The sequence below is a fragment of the Psammomys obesus genome, unplaced genomic scaffold, assembly GCF_907164565.1.
Source record: "Psammomys obesus unplaced genomic scaffold, mPsaObe1.curated_primary_1811, whole genome shotgun sequence".
NCBI lineage: Eukaryota > Metazoa > Chordata > Mammalia > Rodentia > Muridae > Psammomys > Psammomys obesus.
In genome coordinates this window covers 4,297,054-4,310,124 of record NW_026587556.1, presented here as the reverse complement: position 1 = coordinate 4,310,124, position 13,071 = coordinate 4,297,054, and the positions used below count along the sequence as shown (strand labels likewise).

General features: G+C 44.5%; 1 protein-coding gene and 1 pseudogene across 1 annotated transcript in view; one reads left to right on the top strand and one right to left on the bottom strand.

The window, feature by feature from the left end:
• LOC129674049 (EF-hand calcium-binding domain-containing protein 5-like) overlaps positions 1–13,071 on the bottom strand; it is a 55,865-nt pseudogene that overhangs the window by 21,576 nt on the left and 21,218 nt on the right.
• Hecw1 (HECT, C2 and WW domain containing E3 ubiquitin protein ligase 1) overlaps positions 12,042–13,071 on the top strand; it is a 295,620-nt gene continuing 294,590 nt past the window's right edge. Inside the window, exon 1 of the mRNA XM_055603961.1 lies at positions 12,042–12,128. The gene's annotated coding sequence lies outside the window, so the exon portion shown is untranslated. The remainder of the gene's footprint in view (positions 12,129–13,071) is intronic.

Below are 13,071 nucleotides of genomic sequence, written 5' to 3'. Positions count from 1 at the left end.
CCTCCATAAGCCTCCACTTTAACTGGAGAGCAACAGTGGTTTTTTGGGTCAGAACCAATACCCAATAGTTACCATTGTAAAAGGCCATAGGTCCTTCTGGGAAATGATAAGAGAAAGGCTAACAGTAAAGTTCTGGGATTTTTTTTTTTTTAAGTAAGATCCTTCCTTGGGGATACTGGTCTTCCCTTCATTCAAGTGATAATCTGGGTCTGCAGACTGGCTTTTGTCTAGAAATTGGTTCACATGCCAAGACTACTTCTTGCTATGTAGTCTTTCTCTCATTTCCTTGAGATTCTTTTTTTCCTGCTTTTACAGATCAAACAAGAATGTAGCAGCCTTCCTAACTATTTCACCCCTGAAAACATCATGATTGATTAATTAACTATTATCAAAACTGTACAAGCTGAGCCAATGTAAAAATCATTTTGCCCATGCTGCCTGTTATGGGTCAGGCCATTGTGTAGACATCGCTTTGCCTGTGCTACCTTTTAGGTTAGCTATGTTCACCTTGCCTGTGGCAATTCTGTGCTGCCACCTGGCCCCTGCTACTCCTTGGCCCAATTAAACATATTGCATTTAATTCATCCAACTGAGAAGCAACATCTCTGACCCTAAGGTCTGGCACGAGGGAAAGAGCAATGACAAAGCCCTTCAAATGTGCTGCTGCCCCTTCACCATTTTGCGACTTACAGCATTAGTGATGGGCATGTCTTCTGGGCCTTCCCATTGAAGAGGACTAGGATTTACACAGCACATCCACTCTCAATTTAGAATTTCCTTGAGCTTTAAAGCCCCTTCAACACTAAGCCAAGGTATATTATGTAGCTCCAGTCCTTCTTGGTAGGCCATCTTATGACAAAGGCGCCAGCAAACCAATTAAACAGACTTCTGACACCTTTTTTTTTTTTTTTAACTGTGCAAGCTTCCATGCTAAACCTAAAATCTCCCGCCAGTGAGTCTATATCAATAAAGTCAGCCTGATTCAATTTCACCTTGCCACCATTACCCTATTACTTTAAAATACATTCCAACACATACTCCCCAGGTTTCTGCTTGAATGAACTAGCAAACTCATTGTTGGTATAGCACACCTTTTCATAGACTGCATTTTCTATCCCCCACTCTAGGAGTCTGCTTACCCTTAAGTCTGGTAATAAGCCAGACTCAACTGTTGTTGAGCACTGACTGTCATTAGTATTGCTCTTCCTGGGATCTTCAGGGTATCACTGTTGTCCCCTCAACAGTGAATAATTAATCCCCTCATGCAAAAGTGAACAGGAAAATATTGCAGTGGGTGAAGGTGGCAATGTATCTTCTGCTAAGGGTAGAAAGACTGTTCCTCAGGTGAAATAAATCCTTTAAAACTGAAGGCTTCCAAGTCTTCAACCTCTTTAGGATCCTCCCATAGGACTTCAGGATCTCACTCATTACCAATTTGAACCACTGACACTTTCCAAGGTTGGGACCTGAATTTTCACTGAAGGTCAGCCAATGTTATGAGAGCTTGGGTTTGATTTTTTGTAACTTGAGCTTTATGGCTGCTGGAGAGAAGATTCTTTTCCAGGACACACCGAGAAAGCTTTAATCTGTTTATATGAGTCTGGAGTCAGTTAGGTTTTCACCGGATGCATATTTTGCCTTTGTCAGTTTATCTAGAGCTTCTGGATAAATGTTAGCATCACCATTTTCCTTATTTTTCCACTAATTGTCAAAGTTTTATATAGATTCATTAAATTCCTTGTTCGTCACAGTAAGCCCTTCAGATATTTCTTTTTTTTTAATTGAAAATAGATTCATGCAATACATCATGACCACACTCACCCCATCCCCACTTCTCCCAGACCCCCGTCCGCTTCTCCTCTTTCCCAGATCTACTCCCCCTCCATTTCCCTTCAGAAAAGAGCAGTCCCCCAAGAGACAACAATCAAACATGACAAAACAAGATTTAATAAGACAGGCAAAAGCCCTCAGATTGAAGCTGGACAAGGTAACCTAATAGGAGGAAAGGGGTGCCAAGAGTAGGCAAAAGAGTCAGAGACACATCTGCTCTCACTGTTAAGAGTACCACAAAACAAACAAATAAACAACAACAACAAAAAAAAACCCCAACCTAACAGCAATAACATATATGCAGAGAACCTGGTGCAGACCCGTGCTTAGTCTCTGTGAACCAATGTGAGTCCTGTTAAGTTGATTCAGTTGGTCATGTTTTCCTGGTGTCCCCAGCCTTTCTGTCTACTGCAATCTTCTCCTTCCCCTTCTGCAGGCTTCCCTGAGCTCCAAGGGGAGGAACCCAATGGAAGCCTCCAATTTTGACTTTCCACATAATGTCTGGCTGTGGTACCCAGAGGACATTCTATCCTACTGAAAGGACACTTGCTCAATTATTTTCATTGTGGCTTTATTCATAATAACTAGAAAATGAAAACAACCTAGATGTCTCTTAACCGAAGAATGAAAAAAGACTATGTGGTACATTTATATAATGGAGTATTACTCAGCTTAAAAAAAAAATAAATCATGAAATTTGCAGGGAAATGGATGCATCCTGAGTAAGATAACCCAGACCCCCCAAAAAGCATCCCGAGTAAGATAACCCAGACCCAAAAGACAAATGTGATGTGTACTCACTTATAAGTAGATAATAGCCGTTAAGTAGATGATAATCAATACACCGACCCACAGACCCAGAGAGATAAGGTAAAGAGCAGGGCTCTAGGGGCAAGGGGGTGGGGGACACCTTGATCTCCCTGGGAAGGGAAAATAGAATAGATTTTGTGGGTGGGCGGGGGCAGGGGTTGGTGGGGACTGGAAAGGGAGGTATCAAGTTGGGGGAGAGATGGAAGGAGAGATTGTGGGATGAGACAGCTGGAATGGAGAGGCATTTGGGTGGCAGTGTGGAAACCTAATGCAGTGGAAACTGCCTGGACTCTGTGAGGGCAAGCGCAGGGAGGACTCCTGGTCATGGAGGTTAGGGAGTCTGATCTGGCCATCTTTTTTTTTAACCAGGCAAGGCTTCCAGTGGTAGGACTGGGTTGCATTCAGTTGTGTTATTGGACAAAGCGGTCTAATTGGGGATCCCTAAACAACCCAGGCTGATACTAGGGGAGAGGGTCATTCTGAAAACTGACAGTGGAGCTCCATTGTAGAGGGAAATGTCTGTATTTGAGTATTCTAATGGAGCAGAACAGGCTTATAGGTTGTGATCTGGGTAGTCTAAAAATGGCTGTCTCTCTACAGAAAGGTCAATGATCTGGTATTTGTTGAATCCATTAGACTGGATGTCTCAGGAGTCACAATCTGGTGCTGGAGTCTCGGGAAATTTCTAGAGAGCTGACAGCCTTCAGTCTACATTGGACTCCTAAAGAAGGAGGTTCTAACATCAGTGGAGAAATGCCTCAGCAGCAGGATAGAAAAGCTTGCTAATGACAGTGAGGGTAAGCAGACAAGCAAAAGCTTCCTTCTTCCATGTCCCTTCATGTAGAAGGTGTGACCCAGATTTAGGATGGTTTTTCCCAGCTCAAATGGTTCAATCAAGAAAATCCCTTACAGGTATTCCCACATACTTGGGTTTTAGTTGATTCCAGGTGTTGTCAGGTTGACAGCTGAGACTGTCATATCCAGATTAATATCTTAATCATATCCAGATTAAGACTGAGAGAAGTAGTTTTGAGGCCTTCTTTACGTAAGCTAGAACACAGAAATTTCAAGGTGAAGGGATGAGCTCTAGTGTGCTTCACTTAACGGCTAAGAATTTGTCACAGAAAATGGAGTAAATAGAAAGCTCAAAGTTTATTCTCCCTTACTTAAGAATCTAGCTTGGCTGTATGACCCATGCTAGATTCCAGAGGTTAATGAATACATAATAGCCCAAGAATATATTTCTCAGCCCTTCCTGTAAAAGCTGCATTTCTTAGTCTACTGCCCAAGAACCTTCATCTTGTCTCTTTGCATTTCCAATAATACCATTAGTCTTTAGCCCCAGTTCTCCAGCTGTCTGCTTTGTAGTCCCTTCAGATTGTAACCTTGCCATTCGTCCAATCAAGAGTTTGGGTTTTCCATTTGCATCTTTATCATGGGCTTTAACCAATAAATGGAAGCAACAGAGTGCTAGATTTCAGACTAGGCCTCAGAAACACCCCTTGTCTTTCTATTTTCTCCCTCCCTCTCTCTTCCTGTTCCTCCTCCTTAATCATTGCACAAATCTTGCACAAGTTGATCTAACTGCTGTGAGTACACATGCAACTGCTTTGTGATGTCTGAAAGATACTCTTTCCTTGTGGTCATCCACCATCTCTGACTTTTACATTCTTTAAGACCCTTTTTATTTGATGATCAATGATCTAGCCGTGAACCCCGAGAGCTGCAATAATGGTTGGCATAACACAACATATGTACTGGTATGATAGCGACATGAACATCGTGGCAATAATTAAAAACATTCTGATTGGATTCAAGTACTGATAGAAAGGATGAAACTCAGACCTAACATCATTACTGGGTCCAAAACCTATAGCTAGGCAGGAGAGCCTACTACTATTACATTGTTAAATAGACAGATTATTAAACTAACTCCTAATGACTTATTATTATGCCCATAGATGACATTATCTCTCAGCTCTCATCAGAGGGGCTTAAATTTGCAATACAGGATGATTAACACAGAGACTCAAAGTTGGTGAAGGTGTGTGAAGGTGCGTAGACTAGGAGACTAGACTGTTGAGCCTTAAATGAAAGACACATAGCACACCCTCCTTATACATATTTAATATCTTGCTTTTCTCAAAAACACTTTTAAACTTTATTTAGCTGTGTTTCTGTTTTTGTAAGACTCCTTTGTGTGGGTGACAAATTGTTGGTGAACATTCTTAGTTTATAATTAACTGTTTTTATTTGCTTTGTACTTTTTAATAAATATTTTGATGAGAAAGTGAGGGAAAATTAACCAGTTTTGACATCTATACTGGCTGATTTTGTGTGTCACCTTGACACAAAATTGTGTCATCAGAGAGAAAGAACCCTCAGTGGAGAAAATGCCTCCATGAGATCCGGCTGTAAGGCATTTTCTCAGTTTTTATCAATGAGGGAGGGCCCAGGCCATGGTGGGTGGTGCCATTCCTCAGCTGGCAGCTACACTCCATGGCCTCTGCATCAGCTCTTGGCTCCAGGTTTCAGCTCTGCTTCAGTTCTGCCCTGAATTCCTCCAATGATGGCTCATGATCTGAAAGTATAAGTCAAATAAGCCCTTTCCTCCCCAACTTGCTTTTTTGGTCATGGTGTTTCATAGCAGCAATAGAAACACTAACTAAGACAACATCCTGATCTGACCCCTCCATTATTAGCATACCTTAGTATTCTAAAATTATTGCAAAGTTGAAGTTATGGCATATATTTTGCTTTGTAACACAGTAAAGGACATTGTTTTCTTTTAAATATTAGTTTATTTATTTTACATCCTGAGGGTGCCTCCTCCCTCCCCTTCTCCCAGTGCCCACCACTTCCTCTCCTTCCCCTTCCCCCCTCCCTTTCCCCCAGAAAAGGGGAACCTCCCCCACAACCCTTGCCTTATCAACCTTCCCAGCACATCAAGTCACATCAGGACTGAGCCTTCGTCCCCTGAGGCCAGGTAAGGCAGGCCTGCCAGGGGGAAGTGGTCCAAAAGTAGGCAACAGAGTCTATGTTAGAAACAGCCCCACCTCCACTAGCCAGGTGCCCCTTTGAAGACCACACCGCCCATGGGCTACACGTGTGCAGGGCATCTAGGTCCAGATCATGCATGCTTGTAAAGGAAATTCTTATTTCACTTATCGACACTAAAACCACTAAAACGCTATTTCTAACTTATTTATTTTTATGTATATGAGTGATCTATCTTCAAACACACCAGAAGAGGGAATCAGATCCCCTTACAGATGGTTGTGAGCCACCATGTGGTTGTTGGGAATTGAACTCAGGACCACTGGAAGAGCAGCCAGTACTCTAAACCGCTGCGACATCTCCCCAGCCTTGGCATTCAAACTCTTTATGCTTCTTCACATCCTCAATAATTACTCCTAAAAGCTGGAACAGACCAATATTTGACTCATCATACATCTTAAATCTTCCCTTCAAGTTTTATCGCTGACCTTGTTCTGTCTTTGTACCAGTTGGAATGAATTCTTCACAGCAATTACATTTTACTCCTTCATTCTTTTTCTTCTCACATATTATATTCTTTGCACAGTGTCTTTTGGGTTGCCAACAAACTTCTGTCTACAAACTTATATTTTCAGAGATCTTTCTAGCTTCCCCAGTCAATGTGATTGTTCCTGTCACTCTGACAACACAACCCTAACAATATGGTCATAATTATACCATATTGTGCTTCAATTTAATATAAGCACAAATATTTAACAAGTTTACAGTGACTCTCATGGAAGTAGAAGCTAAATAAGAAATTATTTTGGTAATAAATAAGTACATACGCAAGAAGTAAGACAGCCAGTAATATAGAGAGGCAAGCATACAGAATTAAAAGCAACAAATAATGGTTCCTCAGGTCACAGTGAATATAATTGCTTATATTGACAATTCAGAAAATTGCTACAAGAGCTTTCTAAAACTAAAAAAGTTTATTAAGTCAGGTCCCAGTAAAAGTCATTTGTTTGTTTTTTATCCAAGCTGGCGATGAGCAAGCCTACCAATCCTGTTTTTTTCTGTTGTTGTTGTTGTTCTTTTTTTTTTTAACTTTTATTAATTACACTTTATTCATTTTGTATCCCCCCATAAGCCCCTCCCTCCTCCCCTCTCGATCCCACCCTCCCCCCCTTTCTGCATGCATGCCCCTCCCCAAGTCCACTGATAGGGGAGGTCCTCCTCTCTTCCTTCTGATCTTAGTCTATCAGATCACATCAGGAATGGCTGCACTGTCTTCTTCTGTGGCCTGGTAAGGCTGCTCCCCCCTCAGGGGGAGGTGATCAAAGAACAGGCCAATCAGTTTATGTCAGAGGCAGTCCCTCTTCCCATCACTATGTAAGCCACTTGGACACTAAACTACCATGGGCTACATCTGTGCAGGGGTTCTAGGTTATCTCCATGAATAGTCCTTGGTTGGAGTATGAGTCTTTGGGAAGTTCCCTGTGTTCAAATTTTCTTGTTCTGTTGCTCTCCTTGTGGAGTTCCTGTCCTCTCTAGCTCTTGCTATTTCCCACTTCTTACATAAAATTCCATTCACTCTGCCCGCCAGTTGGCCATCAGGCTCAGCATCTGTTTTGATAGTCTGCAGAGCAGAGGCTTTCAGATGCCCTCTGTGGCAGGTTCCTAGGTTGTTTCCTGTTTTCTTCTTCTTCTGATGTCCATCCTCTTTGCCTTTCAGGATGGGGATTGAGCGTTTTAGTTAGGGTCCTCTCTTTTGCTTAGTTTGTTTAGACATACCGATTTTAGTGGGTTTATCCTATGTTGTATGTTTATATGAGTGAGTATATACCGTGTGTGTCTTTTTGCTTCTAGGACAACTCACTCAGGATGATTCTTTCCAGGTCCCACCATTTACCTGCAAATTTCATGATTTCCTTATTTTTCATTGCTGAGTAATACTCCATTGTATAGATGTACCACAATTTCTGCATCCATTCTTCAGTTGAGGGGCATCTGGGCTGTTTCCAGCTTCTGGCTATTACAAATAAAGCAGCTACAAACATTGTTGAGCAAATGTCCTTTTTGTGTACTTGAGCCTCTTTTGGATATATGCCTAGGAGTGGTATGGCTGGATCTTGAGGAAGCGCTATTCCTAGTTGTCTGAGAAAGCGCCAGATTGATTTCCAGAGTGGTTGTACAAGTTTACATTCCCACCAGCAGTGGAGGAGGGTTCCCCTTTCTCCACAACCTCTCCAGCATGTGTTGTCACTTGAGTTTTTCATCTTGGCCATTCTGATGGGTGTAAGGTGTTGTTGTTCTTAATAAGATTTATTTTTATTATCTGTCTATGAGAATTTGCTTGCATGTGCATGTGAACCATGTCTGGTGCCCTCAAAGGACAGAAGCGGGCATTATTTCCCTGGAACATCATACCAAGGCCAGGGAAAGAACTACTAAAAGTCAATATACAGTCTAGAGCTATAGAAGTTTCCTGTGCTGCACCACCCTTTTCTTTCCACAGAAAACAAACATACCGACTTTGGGCCATGCTCTCTTTGCTCTCTCTGCATTCTTACTGGCTCTATTGCTTGTCCATGTGACTCTGCCTCAGCCTCTGAGTTATTGTCCTAAGCCTTAAGTCTGAAATGCTCCCAGAATAGGAGCATTAAGTTTCTTGCCATCTTGGCTCACACAGACTGCAGTGTAGCAGAGAAACTTGATTCAAAGTAAAGAGATAGTACAAATTGGAATAGGCCATCAAGAGTGACAGCTGGCCACCTGATGAGAATACTGAGGGACATTGTTTGTTTGGGTCTTCCTTTTCTGTAGTCCAAGAAAAGGGAGAGTTTTGTTGCTAAGAGTATAGCTTGGTGTTTTTCCTTTGGTTCACAGGCTTGGATATCATGAGTCTTTGATACACTATGTGTATCCCTTCCCACAATCCATTTCATTTTAGACATATACATGAATTATGCATAAATAAGATGGTAAGTAGAAGATTCTCTCTAAAAGTTCTCTTAGAGGACACAGGTTGTCTTATTGTGCATACCACTCCAAACCAATCTAGACTGGACCAGCTCTCTACCTTGCTCTAACTAAAGCATGACTGAATGTGAAAATATATATATGTTTGGTGGTCATTAAGGGGAGGAAAAACTCATTCCATTGTCTGATGTGAGCTGTGCATGCAGCTGGGGTTTTTAGGTTGCTAGGCATATTGCTCAGTGAGATGTGTGGGCAGTCAAGCCAAGTGACTGCTAAGCCATTTCTTATGCTAGCCCCATAACATGTCTCCATGTTGTAAGCCAGATATAATTCATTCTAAAGAGCGAGTCCCGCTCTCAAAAGTGTCATAAGCTACACCATGCTTCAATAGTTTCTTCTTCTTCTTCCTTAGTGGTGGGGTATGTGCTTCTTAACCTCACATTGATGGTCTCTTCCAAAAATGACCTCTGAGCAATCAGGATTCTCTCAGCAATGCAGAGGTAGGTCACTGGGCATGTAGAAAGTGCTTTATACAAATTTGGTTATTTATTCTACCTGTTAAGCTGTGATGCCTGGGACCCACAGAATGATCAATGTGGAGAAATATACCTCATGGTACAAAACAAGCTTTTACATTTTGGTGGTAACAATGGTTGTCTAATCCGATTTAGGGCCTGGTCAGCAGGAGGGAAATCATAGCCAAACACCTATGGCTAGTGAGGTTTAGATCTTAGAGGAAGACCTCATTCCTAAACAGCATAATTCTCAAGTACATTCTAGTTCTACGTATCTGTCATTATACCCATGGATAAGTATAGCTCTCCCCAGTCATCAAAAGGGCTTCTTTCCCAGAGGCCATTGCAGAAGTCACATGTAGTCAAAATGCACAGAACAACTTGACTGTGGGTTGCCCAGCTTCAGTTGATGTATTCACAAACAAGCTCTACATCTAAGGCTCAGGGACCATCAAAGAGGATGGTGCAGAAAGATGGCCAGGAAGAGGAGGACCAGGAAGTCTGCTGCAAGAGTGTGTCTTCTAGACATGACCAGGATGCCACACACATGAAATCTCAACAATGTGGCTGCTTAAATAAGACCTGAAGAATGACAGCACCAGCTGACATGCTAACATAGGTGGAGAACCTTGTGCAGGGCCCCACCCCTAGATGAAGAGCTACAGACCATTAAAGACTGCTAAAAAGATGGAGAAGCAGTCTTCTCCAGGGGAGAGCCCTTCAATGATAATTCAGTCCCGAGTGATGAACCCTAAAAATACACACACAAGTAACACTAAACAGACCCAATAAGTAACTGAGTATTTATATGCATGTGTGTGTGTATATATATATATATATATATACATAGAAACACGCATATGTGTGTGTTTGTGTGTAAAATCAAGAAATTTTAAGGAAGTGGAAGTGTGAAAGAGGGGTTGGAGGGAAGACAGGTGAATAATATAATTATATTTTAATTAACTAAAAAAACCCCTAAAATTACAAAAGGTGTGAAACTATGGTATCTTTTGCCTTTGGCAGAAAAAGAAATAGAGAAGAAAAAAGGGCCCAGAGGAAATTAAAGCATTCTTCAGGATTGTTGCACCAACAATACCCTGAAAGATGTTGACTTGTCAAGTCATCCTCATGACATAATAGAAAAAAAAAACCCTCTTTGAGCCAAGCTGGTGCCGCAACACTGAAAATCAGATTGAACAACTCAGCCGTCAGCTGAGGTGAATAACTATCCTTTGTGGCAGTGTGTTAGGATTCTGTGTGTTTAGAAACCTTCAATACTACTTTCTACAACAGATTTTTAGTGTTTTGTTTTGTCCCCCAAATTTCTAGTTAGTATTATAGTTTGGTTGATTCTGGCATTTACTGTTGCAGATCAACCAAGTCTATTCTTGGAGGTTTTCTTCATACAGGAGTTCCTAATTAATTCATGTGTAAAACCTGGTGAAATGTGTACTCCGTGTGAGCTCCGTGTGCCTCCTTAGTTACCGTTTGAAAAGTGGCCAGCCTTGAACTCATCTGGTGGAAACATCTGGTTCAGACAAAGGGAAGTGTCTATTGGGAAAGGGCCAAGCACCTGGAGTGATAAGGGGAAAGGGAAGGGAGGTGCGCCCAGGGAGGTAAGCCCAGGAGGATGGTAAGGGCTGCTTCACCAGGTCCGGCTTTCATCTTCTGGAAAGTTCCTGCTCTGAGGGTGTAATCGATAACAAGAGGTGGGTCAATGACGGGAGCGTGACTGAGAAGCCACCCCCCTTGTTGTTATAAGTGGGTTGGGAATGTGTACAATCAGCTCTTCGGTAAAAGGTTCTAGAGCTGAGATGGCCAGGGCAAGGGGAAAAATAAAACCAAAACCAATCACTTCTAAGGATGTGAAAAATGGCCTGCCTAGGGGAAGCTGGGCAGGAAAATGGGAAGAAATAAATAAACACTGTGAAGAGGCAGGTAGGGATGTCGGGTAGGAACATGGGGAGGAATAAATAAGCATTGTGAAGAGCACATGATCTTGGCGATTCCGTGCTCAGAACCTTTGCACTTTCTGTGAACATATGAAAGCCTCCAAATGAGACCAAATGCACAGGAATTCGTTTATGAGAAGGAGCTGGCAATCAGTGACCACATCCTTCCGCATCTTGGTTGGCTGGTCCAAAGAAAGGTTTGAATTTCTCCTACTTCCAGTTTTACCATTTTGACGATGTGCACAGTTTAACACCAAACCAGCTTGGAAAGCTGAGCTTGTCAACAATAGATAACCTGGGGCGATTTCCAGCCTTTGTATTTGTGATAGCAATGCTGTTTTGGGTACTTGCTGTGGAAATGCTTGAGGATGCCCAGAAATGTGCCTGTGAGATTGGCAAGGAAGGTGACTTAAAATTGAGGTGAGGACACCTGACGACACAGTGCACCTTCCTAGGAGGTTGGTGCTGCACCGGCTCTGAGCACACCATTTGCATATACACAAAGGGACTGATGAGCCGTAGCTGGTCCACGGGTAAGCCGGCTGCGAGTGCTGGGTGTCGGAAGGATGGGGCCAGTGGTAACAAGAATCAATATATATATATTTACTATGGGGGCGAGGAGGAGGGTGCGGGTGCGTGAGGCTGCAGGGCGGAGCAGAGCTACAGAGAGCAAGCCTGGCTCCTGGTTGGTTCTCAAGTCTGGTTCCCACAGAGGAGCAGGCAGGCAGGGAGGGGATGCGGGAGGGAGGATAAAGCAATAAAGTGTGCCGCGTCGCCACGCACGGGGAGCCCTTGCTCGAGCCGCAACACCACGCGCCTCTGACCCAGAAGGCCCCCTCCCGGCTCGCTCGCACAGGTTCACCAGCCCGCGAGCCGCTCCAGCCGGTGGCTCTGACAGCAGCTGGCTCAGGCTACCCGGCAGCAAGAGCAAGGCAGGAGACGCTGGTCGCCCTCAGACCAGGTCCTCAATGCCTGGCACCTTCGCAAGCCACGTGCGACCCCCGGTTCTAATCTGTGTGCGGACCAGAGCATGATCTGTGCCCAGTCGGAGGCTGCCAAGGTAAGCAGACGCCGCGCTCAGACCACCAGCCTCCCTCCCCGCCCCCCTTCTGGGGCGGCTGCCTCACCCCTGTGGAGCCCCTGCAGCGCCCTCCCTCCTAAGAGCGGGGATCCACCCTTTTGCCCACCCTCTCTCTTCTCCCGCGAGGTTCAATTGTTGGCTCCGGGCGGGTCGCCGCCCAGGCCGGCTGGCATCCCGAAGCTTGGGTACGGGAGGCTGACCCGGCCCTCCGGAGGGCCCCGGAGAGAAACAAAGAAGCCCCCAAACGGGTTCGCAGCGCCTCCTCCGCCCCTGGGCGCCCTCCCAGTGGCTAGGAGATGCCAGGGGAGGGGGCGGAGAGACCTACGTAATCCCCCTTCCCAGCCCACACCCACTCCTTGTGAACCCAGGCTTGCAGACAATTGTGGCCCCTGGTCTCCGCTCCAACTCTCTGTGCTCGCTCAGGGGCTCCTGCAGCCGGCGGCCAGGTGCATTCCCCTGGGTGGTGACTGGCTGGGAAGATGCTCGGTGTGGGTGTTCCCTTTCCCTGGCTGGCTGTGCCATTCAGCTGGGCCTGCCACCTGAGTTTCAGCGGGAGCAGCTGGTCTTTTCGCCCACCCTACTGCTACCAGCACATAGGCGGGAAGAGGGGCAGGGGTAGTGGGCAGGCGAGGGGGCGCTGGGAAAATTGCATCCGGTCCTTTTTTTTTTTTTTTTTTTGGCTGGAGATCCGACACATTCTCCATACTTTACCAGGCCATGACAATGCAGCAAAATCCTAGAGCTCAAAGTGGCCCTCATCCTCCACCCCAGTGCTTTCTGATAGCCTTGCAGCCTCGATTTCCCAGTCACTGGACTGATTTTGGGAGTGTGGATGTGTGGTCTGGTTCATCCTGTGCACAGAGGCTGGGCAGGGTAACTTCTTCCCTGCCAAATTCAGCGCTTGGGGGTTGGGGGGGAGAGC